The 15,425-nt window shown below is 36.0% G+C and overlaps 1 protein-coding gene and 1 pseudogene across 2 annotated transcripts in view; one reads left to right on the top strand and one right to left on the bottom strand.

The window, feature by feature from the left end:
• Positions 1-15,425, bottom strand: part of LOC100378319 (haloacid dehalogenase-like hydrolase domain-containing protein 3) — a 148,018-nt gene that overhangs the window by 1,843 nt on the left and 130,750 nt on the right. The window lies entirely within an intron of this gene.
• Positions 3,294-8,079, top strand: LOC144352894 (uncharacterized; annotated as a pseudogene).

Raw genomic sequence — 15,425 nt, 5'->3', positions numbered from 1 at the left:
GGTAGTCGCCAGGGAACGTCCAAATCGTCTCTGCCACAGGCCATTGACGCTGCAGTTCGGCGTCTTCTACACCGATTTGTGCTGGGACAGCGCTTCCGGTGACGACACAACGGCCACAGGCTAATTTAAAAATTAATGACCGGACCTACATTTTGCTTTGCCATGAGTGCGTTCGCGTCGCTCCGTGGGGGTGCCCCAAACGACCACTCTCCCTTGCAGAGTCTTCTTGACCTAAAGAGCCACAGGGGGCTAGACAGGCAACTAGATTCTGCTACAGGCGACATTTTACACCAAAATTGTTTGTATTCCGCGTTTTTTTTAATTCATTTGTTTCTGATATCCTAAGCTTCTGTTGAAAAAAAATGTGTGTTATGTAAAATAAATATATCAAATATTTTTACATTCAGTGCTAAAATCTTTTCAAAATGTTAAAATAATGAAAAAGTAGATCGTGCGGTAGGAGACGTAGATGTGAATCGTCAGTTCAAACCGTCGGTGCGTTCGCGTCGTTGCCTCGGGTGACGCGGGCGCCTCGCGCCTGCCCAGTTTTCGTTCGCCTGCAACTGGGCGATGTTGGGAAAAAGATAGCGAACGGTTTTAGGTAATTTTCTCAAACATAAAATGCCAGTGGGCGTGATTTCAAAATAAATTTTATACATTTTATACGAGTTTCGCTCGCATAGCAACGGACCAATACATCTACTTTCTGCCACGTCGTTTTGGCATTCTCCGTGGCTGAGACTATGGGTCTTTTATCACTAAGCTAGGTAGTCGCCAGGGAACGTCCCACCAGTTAAGCACAGGGAGTTGGACAAACTTATGTATTTTAATAAATTATTAAATAATAAATTGTTATATAACTTTTCTTTTACCCCTTCCTGGTCTTTTACCCCCCTTTGTTTATACCACTCTTTCCTTTATCGTAACTTAGTTACGCGCTAATGTTATATGCAAATTTTAATGCGCGATGTAGACACGCCCTATTATAGTAAAATATCCAGTTTTAAAATATGTTATCGATAGCTGATAATGATTTTTTCGTAAACATACTGAAAACGGTGAAATACTTATAATTTACAAAAGAAAATCATTTCATCGCGGAATAACGGTTACTAACGTGTTACTTGATATTTACATTGGGCTTCTTACGCCACCCCAACACAGCCATGTGAACGGTCACTATGATTTTCTAAAACCCCACATCCCCAGACCCCAGCGGACGTGGCATGGAAAATTACATTTTTTTTCAGAAACTTAACCATCCTCCATCAGTAAATGGCACCGATCGTTTCAATAACATTTAATGAACACTCGGTTTGTACCTTACGCATGTCTTGACAATTATAAAGTGGAAAAATTCACGTTTTGTCGTCAAACTCGCATTTGTCAACAAACTGTGGCAGCCATCTTGAATCACGCGTGACTTAATTGATTAACAGTGATCACGTGATACAACTTTTTCTTGACGTCACAGCAGCGAAAAAGAAATCTGCATGTACTTTCATCGAATCCCGTTCAACGAACACTATAAAGAAACATGAATACAACTGTTCAATAAATATTTCATGAATTTATTATTCATTTATTGTGTATTTGTTTTGAAAATTAACATAAATAAATGATGTATTATAACTAAAATTTAATTTATTTTTAATTTTAAAAACCCATCATGCTGAGCAGTCTCCACCCATCTTTGATCACAGATGCTGTGTTGAGCTGTATATATTTGAGACACATCTGTAGCAGCTATAACCTCCATCACTAAGATTTAGTATACTTTTCTGCCAAGCATGATGGATAACAAAATAATATATTACTTTTTAAAATTAAAGTATTTTTTCTTGAAAATAACTGAAAATTTAAACATTTTAGTCAAAAACCACAACAATTATTTGTAAAACAAGTTTTATATTGATTTTCCTCATAGAAAACACGTTTTCGTCATTCAGCTCTGACGTCATAGTAAAAAGTTTTATCACGTGATCAATCTCGCGTGACCAAAATGGCGTCTCTGTTTATATACTTAAGGTTAAGTGAGCCATTGACGCTGCAGTTCGGCGTCTTCTACACCGATCTGACGCATATCGCGCAAGGTGTGCCGGGAATTTGTTCGAAATTTCGAACGTTTCGAAGTCAATTGTCGATTGCCACGTATTTTACGAATATATTAAATCTTTTCAGAGACCTGTTTACTAAATAATGATAAATGAAACTTAGAAAACTTGTAAGAACAAACTGGGCCCAAATTGCGCAAATTGCAATAAGTTTACGCTGCTAGAGTCTGGTTCGGATGGAGTTCTACGCGTGATTTTATTGCGCTCAAGGACGTTCTATTTTCGAACTATGTAGTTGAAACCGGAAATAACGCAACTACTTTCGAACTTCAAACACAAATTTGATTATCGTTATTATGTGTTAGTTTCTGTTGTTTCAAAGATTGAATTATGTATGACAATAATATTTCACTCTATAAACAATATTTCACTAAAATATGTGATTCAAAGGCAACCCAAATTGTTAAAATCAATATCAAGTTCCGCGTATGAATACTGTTGTAAAGAGGCGGCGGAGCGGAATTTTAGCCAAAATCGGCTAGTAAGGCGTCATATGACACAGGTTTGTGCTCATCTTGAATTTTCAAGGTGAATGTTCCGGCGAAGCACTCCACTATCACCTTGAAGTATTTCATTAGGACTATGTGTATGTGACAATGCCCTCACAGTTTAGAATCAGTTTACCAACAGCCAATCATATTGCTTCTTTCTACAACGCGCTTGAAAAGCTCTCAAAATCTTCAAGGCGGGTCAAAGTCACTGAGACGCGCACCACTCTGCCATGTATTTCTATGGGCTCTGTGCGAGCCCGTGAAAATAGCTAAAATCGTGGAAACAGCACAAACATAAATTTGAAGAAATCCTAAACAACCAAATTTAAATATGTTGCATATGTAGGGATAATCTTGTTACACTGTTCATGGGGTGTCAACAACTGTCCCAAAATACCGTTTTCTGCCCACAGGCGCTCGGAACGTTTCTTGGCTAAGAAAAATGACCTAAAGTGGGATCGGCATAGTTAGTCAGTCGCCGGTAAATTCCCCTACTACTCATATAATAACACAAGGTAGGAAAGCGTTGACACCATGACATCGAAACTTCCCGAAAATAACACGATTTTCCAAATTATATTTCGATCCGCTTCAGCTTCACACAACTCAAGTATGATATCGGTAGAAAATATCGACCAACTTATATTACCTTTATTCGAACTAAAACGGGTTAAATCCTGTGAAAATCGAAACACCAGAGCAATATGAATCAACCCGTCTACGCGGATATTTTGAAGCAGAGGCCCGAGCATGCGTAAATGTTTGGAACTGCGCATGTTTGGAGCTGCGCCTCCGTCAACAACGTATACACCAACAAAACACAACACAAAGAAGGAAAGACACGCGGTATGGGTGCATTTGACATTAATACTAAAATAGCTACAGGTATGTTTCTTATATTTTAATGTGTTATGTTTTTCGAGATTACTGCACCAAAATGTTGTCTTGAATGAAATCACTTCCTGAAAAATATCATTGCTACTTGGTGCGGGGGGGGGGGGATTATTAGATTGGATTTTAAATTTAATTTACATAGCTATTTTATTTACGAATCCCTTGTCAATATTGTCTTTCTTTAAAGGTATGATCAATGCTGGTATTGGCGAACGTCATGTCAATTCTATGTTTACTGCAATGTCAATACCAAGCATACATATTACAACATTGAAACGAAAAGAAAGAGAGACTGGTGAAGCTATTATAAAAGTAGCCAATGAATCCTGTGAACATGCTTTAGTTGATGAAATGTCTTCTTCCAAAAAACCAAGGTATTAATGTTAAAAATATTACATATTAATGTGTGCCAAGGTAATCAGTATTTTAACATTTTTATGTAGTGACCAATATTTGTGTTCACATGTACTGAATGACAGTTATCTTTACTTGAAATATATTCAGTGTTCCCTCTAGCTAATTTGCTTGTGGCTGAATATTGTTAACTAAATATGTAGCAAAATTTCAATATCATTTGAATTGAAATTAATTTGAAGATCAAACATTTAATCTGTTTTCTATTCATGCAGAATTGATTTGTCATATGACGGTGGATGGCAGAAGAGGGGAAGTGGGAGAGATTACAAAAGTTTATCAGGTAATATTATATTATGTACTTGTCAATATTTGTAATTTATGGCAAATAATTTCACTAAGACAATGGCCAAACAAATTATTTAAGTCTGTGTGTAGTGAATAAAGTCAAATAATCAATCAATCAAAAACAAAAGAAAATTAGTCAATCCATGCAGTCAAATCAACCAGTCAATCAAAAAACAATCATTAGTCTGTCCAGTCAACCAATCAATCATCCAACCAATAATTTAACTAATAAAGATATTTTATAAACGAATTAATAAAATATTTGGTAGTTGTAGTTAGTTTAATAAAATGTATTTTACTTAGGTCATGGTACAGTTCTAGGCTATCAGACAGGCAAGGTACTTTCCTACAGTACAAGATGTAAACAGTGTCGTGTTTGTGAAGCTGCACAAAGGATGGGAAAGGAGACTCTAGCTAGGTTGCAAACAGAAATAAGAAATGACATGGTAAAAAATAAAGACAATAACCACACAAAGAAAGGATTTACTAATAAACTGTATAAGTTAAAGGAAGATAAAGATTACAAGCAGTTATCAACAAAGGTCATAAACTATTTACAGAAGTGTTTTAGTTATGCAATCTCTCAAAATCGTGACAGTGTTAGTAACATGCAAAAGAATCTGAAATCTATAATCCCACATGCATTTGGAGATCATACACATTGTGATGGAATTGGTGTCAATATTTAGTTGACCCTGCTAATTACAAACACAGTAGCCTGCCTTAAGGAAAGAATTTATGGGGTGATGATCTAAGAGCAAGTTTAGATAAGACTTTGAAGACTTACATAGATAGTGCAAATGACTTAGCTAGGATGGGTAATGAAAATATGAATATGGTAATAGCTTCTAAGGCACCCAAAGCAAAACACTACAGTGGCTCTGATAGCTTTAATGCTCGTGTTGCAGCAGCTGTTGCCCAGAAGAACATAGGGCATACATATGTGTGTCAGGTTGGTAAATTAGCTAATACATGTAGTTCTACACCCATACTAATTGTATGTATGACTATAAATGCATGTATTTATATTGACACAACGTAGTTAAATGTTAAGTAACTACTAATGTGTACAATCACACATAGTATAACTAAATTGTGGCACAGTAATTCACTGAATGTGCAGACATACATTGTAAGTAAGTAAGTAAGTAAGTAATGCCTTTATTGAAATCATATCCTGTTCAGGATCTGGATTTTTAAAATACAATAAAGTTTCAAATACATATGTTGAGTATATACCCCTGTACTCACCTGATAGATATAATTATGAAAAATGTTAAGATAAGTTATACAGTGCCCCCCCCCCCCCCTGGTCATTTTATAGGCAATATCCCAAATTCAACACACATTAAAAAAACTGACTGTATGTTGACATTAGAGAATACTACTATGGCGAACCATATATTTTGCTATTTAATCATGCAATCTTATGTGTTTCCCCTAGGTCAACCAAAAAATAACATGTCACCCAGTAGTGCATGTCATCTATATGGTAGCAGATTGGACGAAAAAGCCAAACAAGAAAAACAAAAAGCCAAAACAAGAGAAGCAAAACTACAACGATTAAAATGGAAAGAGCAGAGATGTAACAAAACTGCTGCTACTGAAATGCGTGAAGGGGTAACTTATCAGAAAGAAATTGGTTTGTGTGTATCCCATGGTATGACAGAAGAGATTCCAACACCAGTATTACCACCTCCAATTACTTTACTTGCTTCTGGAGTATACACGCCTGTGGTTTTTGACATAGAAACTACATCTGGACGTATGTATTATTCTAATATTCTGGGATATCAAGAGACTGGTTCTCAGCAACTATATTTCAGATCATACATAAATTCATGGTAGAATCTGCTGCTTTACTATAATAATAGTATGTAATATGATATTGTATTGCTGGGGTTCTTCTTTTGACATAAAGTACAACATTCACTCTAAAAGGTGGAAAGTGGTTAAATTTCTACATTTTCAAAAGATAAGGGGTCCAAAATTTGAGTTTTGCAGCCATAGACATTCCAGAGTACCAGGGGTTTCTTTAATTTTTTTGAGTAAAGGGCAAAATTTTGAAAATAGTATACCTTTTCCAGAAGCAGTGTGTTTCCAAAAACCAAAGGAGCCAGCTAGCCAGGCCAATAGACAGTCGCTTCCCTGTAGCCACCTTAGGAAAACCCATATCTGGGGCAACACTATGTGAGGATTTTTTGTTCAAATTTTATGGCAGAAACATCAGTGTATTCACCTTAGAATTACATGACATGTACATGACTACTGTAGAATACTTTATTTTCGCTTGGAATTTATTTTCGCTATTTTCGCTGAAGACATGATACCGTGAAAATAAAATCCAGCGAATATACTTTTTTTCTTATATTTTACATTAAACTCATCAAAAATCAGTGAAAATAAATTCCAAGCAAAACGCCCAAAAAGCATTTTCAGTGAAAATTAATTCCAGCGAAAATAAAGTATTCCACAGTAATTACATCCCAATGTGCTAAAAAAAAAAAAAAGTAAAAGAAAAACAATGACTCAAACAGACTCACTTTGAAGTAGTCAGTACTGATATACGGTCCAGCCATAGAAGACACTGTTGCATATTAAACTCCAAAGCCCCCCCCCCCAGTATAAACTCGATGTTTACTACATTACAGCCAATGTTTCATTTCCTGTTGTTTTTCCTTGCAGATTCAGATGCAGAGATTACTCAACTATCTGCTGTTACTGGTAAATAACAGTTTGAAGGTTATATATTGCCAAAACAACATATAAGTCCAGTTGTTTCCAGAATAACTCATCTGATGGTAAAAAATGGTGAATTGTGCTACCGGGGCCAACCAGTGAAAACAATGGATTTAAAAACATGCTTGGAAAAATGTCTTTATTTTCTTTTAGATGTCAAGAATCCTATTTTAGTTGGTCATAATATCCATTCATTTGATTGTCGTTACCTAATAACTGCAAGCAAAGAAAGTTCTCTTACTGATAGGTTTATGCACCGTCCCTCAACACCCGGTTAAGAAACGCTATTGTCTAAAGGTGTTAATTCCTTAATCAACCAGGCGATGCGCGTTTCGCTCAAATCGACTAACAGTGACGTCATCAGCGTCACTGTACACTTTCAACTCTACGTTGTTACCGTCACGTCTTGTCTGCGATCTGACCTTTTATTATCGTCTCGTTCAACAATTTTAAAGAAACTTCTAATACCGAACACTTCTATTATACGTCTGAAGGCAAGGTGAGTAATTTCATTTCGTTTAAGTGTAGAGTGGTTAAGAAAATCGACCGATGATTTTACGTGGTATTGGTGACCTCTTTCAGTCTTGAGCTGTTGGAGATACCTACTCGATACTCACTGTTGAGGGACGGTGGTTTATGGCAGTTGTTAGTGGTTTTGTGAATACTCTGCCATTGTTTAAATCTGTGTTTCCTGGCAAAGGTTCATATGCACAACAAAGTTTGGTTGATGAATTTGTTGGTCAGGTTTATAGTGCACATAATGCTAGTGCGGATGTACTTGCACTACAGAAATTGCTTGAATGTTGCAAAATTGACTTGCCAACAATGTTAGAACATAGCTATACATTTGAATATGCTGTTAGTTATCATGATTACAATAGTAAAAAGTCATCTAACTATAACACATTGTCTATACTAGTCAACAGCAAAATAATCAGTAAGTCAATGGCACAGAAAATTGCAGGGTCTGGCCTGAGGTACAGTCACTTGAAGCTGGCTTATGATAGAGGTGACATTGATGGACTTACCAGAATACTTTCAGAAAAAATAGATGATACTGTGAGAGTTACAAAGTCAAACAGAATCATCTTAAATATATATGAATATTTCAATAAAAAGTGAGTAATTATTGTACAGGATATGGATGGTTATTTTTTATTTAAAAACATTTGTTTCGGCCATGCAAATATAAAATTTTTATTATATCAAGCAAAATCTAACTGAAGAACACACAAATATAAATCACACAATAATTGAAATTTACTTTTAATATTTATTTATATGTATATAGAGAAAGTATATCAAACTAATATATCCTGAAATATACTTCATGTTATTTTGTATATATCAATACTATATCAATCAAAGAAAGCTTAGAAAGAACTCCCATGTGCTGAGAGTATTGGAGACACATTAAATATAATTCGAAATTACTTAGCTGAAAACTAATTATGCAAATCAGAAAATTAATATGACCAGATTTGAGTGTAAAACTAATGAGGTCTGCGCAATGTAACAGAAAATCTATGTCTCCAAGTTTAATTGAAATGTGATTAGAACCAAAAAATTATGAATTACTATGCTTATTAGGGAATTAATATGAACAGATTTTTACCCCAAACTAATTAGGTTTGTACATTGTCCTAGAGCATCTTTGTACTAAGTTTCATTGAAATGGAATAATTAGCACCGTGAAAACTCCAAAATTTCGACCCCTCTAAAAATTTGACAGCCTATTTATTTGCCGGGTTTCGGTGTTTTATTTACCTCCAAATTTTCGACTCCACTAAAAATTGCCGACTCATTCTTATTCGAAAATTGCGACCAGTTTTAGTTTTCCCCCAAACGAAAAAAAAACCGATGTGAGCGTTCAAACGGGACCTTCCTCAAAGGCATGAATCCGGGTTTCTGATTGACTGAGAGATTTTTATTTTATTGGTAACGAAAATATATTCTAAATAAACGAAGTTTCAAATAAAAACGAACACAAAAATCTCGGCATGCTGCGTTTCTGAATTGTTGATTATTACTGTACTCAGTAGTGATTATAATAATGTACACAAAATAAATTTGTTGAATGGTTATGAAATACAAATAAAAGTCAACTTAGTTTCATCGTAAGCGAATGATTCCGGTCTCGTATAAACGTTTGATGCTGTAGGATATCCGCCATGTTCTCTTAGGTCAAATAGGTCAAATCGCTAATTAACCAATCAAAAAGCTGGATGATGCGAAAACGGCATGATTTTTTTTAAATAAAAAAATTAGTTGTTTTTAAAAAATAAACTGGTCATCTGAAGAATAATTTAACATTGTTCACAGTGATAACAGCTCATTCTCGAAAGGAAGCTTACCCGCTCACGCTAGTCACGATAAAAATCATACACGTGTACTCTTGAATAGACAGACGTCAATGACTACGGTAAAACTTAGACTCTATTTTAGCCGGCAGGATTGATTGAAATGTCCGAAAAATGACGCCAAAATACACCTTAAAAGTCCCATTTTATTTTCTTAAATCCCATTATATTTTTTAATCCAAGGGCGAATTTACGGCAGAATTTGGTCCCTCAAATCACCGGTACGGTGCTCAAATAAGGGACACGTGAGCTTTGATTCTAACCGGATACATTGCACTGGGTCGGGGAGATCGTTTGCTAAACTTCCATGTATCTTTTGTCCAATGGGTACCTGTACTTCGAACATTCGCAAGTTTTCCTAGGTAGTGCGAGACAGCTTTGTCTTTTGACCTATTAGTTTTGTGCTGACCTCTTCTCCGCGTCTTGATGTTTTGTTTTGCTTGTCATAATACTCACTGATTGATGACTTTGTTTAGATTTTGAGTTACAACTCGGCCACGACCTTTGCTTTTACCGTGAAACATGAGGAAGTTTACGTCAATTGACGGACATTGCATTTTTTAAAAACTAATGAAGCACACTGTCTATCATCCCCATTTTTTTTTGCTGATTTCTATTCTGAAAAATTCGACCGTCCGAAAATGCACCTTAATTTTGACTCTAAAAACACGTCACATTTCTAACACAAATTATTTAAAACCAGTCGAAATTTTGGAGTTTTTACGGTACTTTAGATATCAGTGTGAAAGATTAAAATTGGTTAATTATGCAAATTAGGTAATTAATATGTACAGATTTTAACCCACAATTATTCAGGTCTGTCTATTGTCCTACAGCATCCATGTACATTCATTGATATGTGATGTATAGTACCTGAGATATCAGTGTGAAAGTTGGTTAATTATGCAAATTAGGTGATTAATATGCACAAATATTTACCGGAAACTAATTGGGTCTGCATAATTCTAGATTCATTGAAATATGATGATTAGTACTTTAGATATCAGTAGAAAAGCTGAAAATTAATTATGCAAATTAGGTAATTAATATGCACAATTATTTACCCTAAAACTAATCAGGTCTCTGCATAGTCCTAAAGGATCTATGTACCAAGTTTCATTGAAATGCGATGATTAGTACTTGAGATACCCGTGGAAAAGCTGAAAATTAACTAATTATGCAAATTAGGTGATTAATATGCACAAATATTTATCGAAAACAATCAATCTCTGCATAGTCCTTGAGTATGTAAGTACCAAGTTTCATTGAAATGTAATGCTAACTACTTATATCAAATGCTGAAAATTAATTAATTATGCAAATTAGGTAATTAATATGTACTGATATTACCATAAAAACTATCAGGTCTGTGCAGTGTCGTATGACATCTATGTACCAAGTTTCATTGAAATGTGATGATTAGTACTTGAGATATCAGTGGAAAAACCGAAAATTGACTAATCATTATGCAAATTAGGTAATTAGTATCCACGGATTATTACCAAAAACTAATCAAAACCTAGCATTAGTTCAGAGCATCTATGTACCAAGTTTCATCAAAATCCAATGAGTGGTTGTTCAGATATCAGTGGAACAGTCATGGAACCACTAAAAAATAGCTAATTATCATGCAAATTAGGTAATTAATATGCACGGATTTTTACCAAAAATTAATCAAATCTGCGCATATGTTCAGAGCATCTATGTACCAAGTTTCATCAAAATCCAATGAGTGGTTCTTTAGATATCAGTGGAACAGTCATAGAACAGCTAAAAATTAGCTAATTATCATGCAAATTAGGTAATTAACGAGCATGGATTTTTACCAAAACCTAATCAAATCTGCGCATTGGCCCAGAGCATCTATGCACCAAGTTTCATCAAAAACCGATGTATGGTTCTTGAGATAGCAGTGGAACAGTCGGACACACATACACACATACACACACACATACACACATACACACATACACACATACACACATACACACATACAGACATACAGACACACTAACTGCAAAGACTCCCATTTTGTGCTTCGCACATGGGAGTCAATAAAAATATAAGTTACTTTGTATGAATCATTGTGTCACTTGCATGTGAGCAATTCTTAGTTTGGAAATTTTGTTTGATGGTCCTGCTATATTGAATAAATCAAATAGTTACATTACGTATTTAATTTTATCTCTGCTAAATGTCATCATTTTCTGGTGCTTTTGAATGAAAAATTAGTCATCCTCCATTCACAAACTATACACTTACATGTATTCCTATTACAGGTATAAAATGAGTAGCCTAAGGGGTCTAGTTTTTAACTATCATAACATACTAGCTCATAGTTCGATCAGGTGATTGGTCTATATGAATCTAATATTTGGTACGTTTAAGATGTACCGTATTTGGACAATAAAATTAATTTTTTACTAAATAAAATTTGGACCCCCCAACTTACTAGTTATTATACAGAAACTGACAAAATGGCGTCCGTATATTATTTCAACATCACACAAAGAGGAATATTCACTCCTATAATTTGAAAACGAGTATGGTTACCACCATATTTTTTCTTGCGCATGTAATTGTCATGTGTCCAGCTCCCCACACGTGAAATATGATTAAATTGTCATGGGTTTTGTCAATTTTGTGAGTACACCAATTTCAGATTTTTTTGTTCAGCTAGGGTTATTCAAACAGTGGATTGTTTTGATTACTATGGTAACACATACCTGTTTAAAATAAAAGTTTTAGATAATTTTGCCAATAATCATTAAAGTAAAGGGAGATTTAATAACTTGCATATTTGTTATTTGATGTGGTAAGTGATACACGACGTGATATACCTGTTTTGTCCAGGCTTGAGCCATAATAAAGTGTCGTTACCATGGAAACGAGTGCGGTGACGCCATATGTTTATTAGCAATTTAGAAACCCATAATGTAGAAGAATGCTTATACAAAGATTTGTGTAATTGACATGGGTTTTGAAATTGTCATATATTGGAGCGCTGTACCTTAAGTACCGTGTATACGCATTTTGGGCAATAAATAGTCTGTTTTAACATCCAAAACTCCCCTAAAGTACATCAATTCAACAACCGAGTGTTCATTACAGTATGTTAAGGTGATCGACGCTGCTTTTGGTGCAAAGAGGTACGAATTCGTCCCGAAATGAGACATTTTGTATGACATGTGTAGTGTTTTTGAAAATGCCTATGGTCGTTCACAGGGCTGTGTATTGGGGCGCAGATAAGGTCCCGATGAATAGGAGCGCCTCCACATTCACAGACCTGTACAAAGAGCTTGTGGGGGGCGATACGTTGCGGATATGGAAATGTAACGAAATATAGTATGCAAAATTATCTGCTACACAATCAGCACCAATCACCACAGAAGAACGACTTAAATGTAAAACTCAGAATTTATTCACTAACGGAAAACCCGCTGGCAATCCGGAGACTTACAACTGGATATCAACGATATAACACAAATTGTAAGAATGATACAGAATTGGCAGTATGCCCTTGATATACATCGATAAACTCTTGACCGTGTAAGAAAATTAGTGGGAAAACTTCTAATTGGATGAATATAAAAATTGAAACAAAAGAACACACTGCGATGGTTTCTACCACGTTCGCATTCATGTCGTCGTCTCACTTCAGAATCCGTATTTTGCAACAATTTATAAGTCAGAATACAGTATTATTGAACTTGTATAAAACGAAATGAATAAAGCGATTAACAAATATTGCATGTTTCAATTACAATGCTTCACAGATAAATGATTCAGAAATTACTCCGACAGAGCTAGCTGACGGCCCTGTCGATCGCGAGGCGAAGAACTACAAACTATCGAAAGCACTTCGTATTATTGACGACTAAATCGTCCTACTGCCACACCGTTTGTGTAATAGAAATAAATAAAAAGAAGCTTCTAATTTTGAAAACGTATAAGTGAATAAGTACTGAGAAATAATTTTAAACTCATAGTTGCTGTCGACATAGGAAGTAAAGTAAGCAAATAACACCGAATAAACGGCAAGGTAAAGACTATGTCTAATTATAGTAAATACGTACTGCGTGCGTGACTCGAACCGGCGCTCGCGTACGGCACCAAATCGCCTAGCTTCACGCCACTACACGTCTTCCCCTCGGCCACCGGGCATCCCCAAAAAAGGATGCTTAATAACCGAGCTTATTACGTGCAGAGAACATGAAACCCGTCCACGCGATACGCGCCACACAGCATGGCCAGAATGCGGCAAAGGCCTTCAGATCTGGCTGTAGTAGGATGGTGAAAGTAATGGTACAGCATTGTAACAGTGAATAAGTACTGAGAAATAATTTTAAACTCATAGTTGCTGTCGACATAGGAAGTAAAGTAAGCAAATAACACCGAATAAACGGCAAGGTAAAGACTATGTCTAATTATAGTAAATACGTACTGCGTGCGTGACTCGAACCGGCGCTCGCGTACGGCACCAAATCGCCTAGCTTCACGCCACTACACCAATGTTTTGGTGAGCGTCTTTGAAAGAAGTACCACTCTGACTCATCGACCAATCAACGACGAGCATAAGATCGCGTGGTGGCAGAGATACTAGTATATTCGTTGAACTTGAATAGAACTCTACCTGGGAGATTGGGAAGCAGTATCACGTGATCGTATTAGTCCGTTGCTATGCGAGCGATACTCGGGTAAAGTGTACAACAATTATTTTAAGAACACACCCGGTTGCATTTTATGTTTGAGAAAATCCCCTAAGCACCTTTTTACCTATCGATTTTGTCGTTCGCTATCCCAAACTTCCCCGGCACTTTGAGAAGGGGCGGTAAAAACTGCCCCCCCCCCAGTTGTGACGTCACATCAGTCGAACGAAAACTGGGCAGGCTCGAGGCGCCCGTGTCACCCTGAGGCGACGACGCGAGCGCATTCCATAATAGTTTAGCGGAATTTCTCATTTATAGCGGAACACGGACGCGCACTGGCACTCAATCGTGAAGTGGAAGCGCGCACAATTCATTGATAACGGCGCTGTTAAATATTTTTTAGAACTCTCATGTACGCCGCTATTGATAACTTACGACTTTCTCAATTTATATAACACGTGTAAAATCGGCAAGGAAATTAAATATAGATATAATGGCGTAGTGTCTAGTTTGTGTGTATATTTAATACGAATATTATTTTTCTAAATCTTTCAAAGCAGAATGTATCACTGATCCAACACTTTTGCTAACGCTCTTGGTCTGACATTTAATTCTCGTATACTAGATTGATCAGACCCAATCTTATGTGAACATATGGGCAAAACAAAATAACAGTTTCTATAACAAGGTTATGTTTCCCATAGTCGTTTCGTCATGATGAAATTAAAAAGTCGGGAACATGTTCCAATACTAACGTTTCAAAAATCTTAATATCAGCGTGTGCATGGGACATGCATTGCAATACTAGTATTTTAGGTGTTACGTTTGGTCGGCGTAGTCAAAGTCAATCTAAATCCTCTACCATTTCATTGATGATTGGCACAAACAATAATTCCTTTTACCTGGCCCACAATATATTCAGGAATAATAACAAAATATAAATTTAGACGGGCTTAGACATATTACGAAACGACGAAAAAACGAGCCAAACGGCCCCAAAGCGAACTAAACGACCCCAAAACGACCCAATCGACCAAAAATCGAGCCAAAACGACCACAACAAATCGTCAAACAAAGACTGTTCAATTACGGCGATAATATTGCGACTGCCATTTTAAGGAGCACGTCGACCAATGAGGGCGCTGTTATCATCTGTATTGCCGCTGTCCCGAATCAATGTGTATCGTATTTAGGGCCCTCCCCCTTTCCCAAAATGCATCATTGCTGACTATTTTATATAAAATGTGAAAAATATTCATAAATCAACTCCTCCAAAACTGCTGGTCGCACTTTCATGATTCTTTGATTAATTGGTAGTAGTATGATGTTCTTAAAAATTACCGCGTGGAATTTTGATACAATCAAAATTATGCAAATGAGATGCAAAACAATATTTCGAAAAATTCTAGAAAAAAAGTCACATGACCGTTAAATTTTTTTCATGGAAAAAAATAATAATAATAATAAAAACATAAC

This window comes from Saccoglossus kowalevskii, chromosome 19, assembly GCF_978046115.1.
Source record: "Saccoglossus kowalevskii chromosome 19, keSacKowa6.1, whole genome shotgun sequence".
Lineage (NCBI taxonomy): Eukaryota > Metazoa > Hemichordata > Enteropneusta > Harrimaniidae > Saccoglossus > Saccoglossus kowalevskii.
Note: the sequence above shows the minus strand (reverse complement) of the source record. Positions and strands in the feature narration are given on the sequence as shown.